We start from the raw sequence: 1,579 nt of genomic DNA, 5'->3' as shown, positions 1-1,579 counted from the left end.
GGCCGCGATGAGGGAGAGCCGCAGCCGAGGCAGCTCGTCCCACCGTGCCCGTGGTTATCCCACCTCTGGGGGTTCAGGGGAAAGGACACAACCACGGGTGGGCTCCGCTTATGCAGCCCCCATCCAACCCACGGCCACGGAGCGGGTTTGCACGCTCACAGCCTTCCTGAGCAGGCTTCATAAAGTGCTTCAAAGACAAGAATCTTGACTCGCTTCCCCTCCATCTCCTCTCGTGGTTATTAACCAATTCTTTTTTTTTTTTTTTTTGCCTTCCAGAGACTCGCTCCACAAGGTATTCAACAGGGCAAAGATCTCCTCAGACTCAGCCCAGGTCAGCACCATCAGCGGAACAGTCTCCACGACAGAGAAGGCTGCAGAGATTTTCTGCCAAGAAGAAACCCCGACATGACCTAACAGCGGCTTTCTCCATCCTCAGGCTGGTTATAAAATACGACGATGGCCACTTAGAACACGCCAGGCAGAGTTAAAGTGCTCTGAGGGCTCAGAAATAACCCCCCCGAGGCTGGCGATTCACTGGCGGGCAGGACAGTCCCCACCACGTCATCCCAGTGGACAATTAACGCCCAGTCTGAGCACTGGGAGAACTGGGCAGGAAGAGCCGGCCCAGCCCGGGGGGTTTGCTGGTGGAACCGGTAACGGAACCCAACAAACCAGCCGGTGAGAGGGGAGGGGGAAGCCGGGGCCTTTCTCCAGCATCCGAGCGTTCCCCTCCATCCCTCCGTGCGAGGCTCCAGCACCGGGTACCGCTGGGTACCACTAGGTACCATGAGCATCTCCTGCATCTCCGGCCAGGTGACGAGGATGCTCCCGTGAACACCGTGCTCATTGGCTGCCAGGTCAACCAATCAGAACCACGGCTCCATGGCAACGGGCTCTGTCACTAGGAGCAATCAGCCCGTTTGGGGGTGACCAGGTCCCCCCTCCCCAGCCCAGGCTGCTGCTGCCTCAGCCAGGGAAGGAACCTCTCCCGGCTTCTCTCCCTCGCTTTGTTTATTATCAGTTGAAGAGGGGGGTTTCATCCCTCCTCACTGCCGTACAGCTCCTACGAAACCCAGGATAAAAAAAACCACCCAGACCAGGAGGGCAGATGTATATGGCTGCACCGCGCACAGGCTCCCAGTGCTTAGTCATCGCTTTAAATCTCCATCTCCACCCCCACATTGCATCAAAGAGGTGAAATTATGATGCAGAGGGAAAGCTCTGACTTCAGGTGCAAAGGGGGGAAATAACCTTTTATGAACAAGGAGACGGAAATGCAGGCAAGCTGTAAAGCCCTGAGTTAATTCTGCAGGATAGCAGGAGGTCGCCAGCACTTTGAGCGGGATGGGGGAACTCTGCTCACACCTCTTTGCAGGCATGGAAAAGGAGACGCAGAGAATTCCCGCTGCAGTCAGGAGATGCCCGCAGCTCCCCGTGCCTCCCAGAGGCGGGCGGGTTGGACGGACAGGACAGACCCTGCACAAACACCTTTGCAAGGACAGAGTTCAAGGGAGACTGAAGATGATGGGTTTAACCAGCCTGAGGTTTACAAGTGCCCCCAGCCTGATGCTTGGAGCCT

This window comes from Pterocles gutturalis, unplaced genomic scaffold (assembly GCF_000699245.1).
Source record: "Pterocles gutturalis isolate BGI_N339 unplaced genomic scaffold, ASM69924v1 scaffold4782, whole genome shotgun sequence".
Taxonomy (NCBI): domain Eukaryota; kingdom Metazoa; phylum Chordata; class Aves; order Pterocliformes; family Pteroclidae; genus Pterocles; species Pterocles gutturalis.
This window is presented reverse-complemented; position numbering follows the sequence as displayed.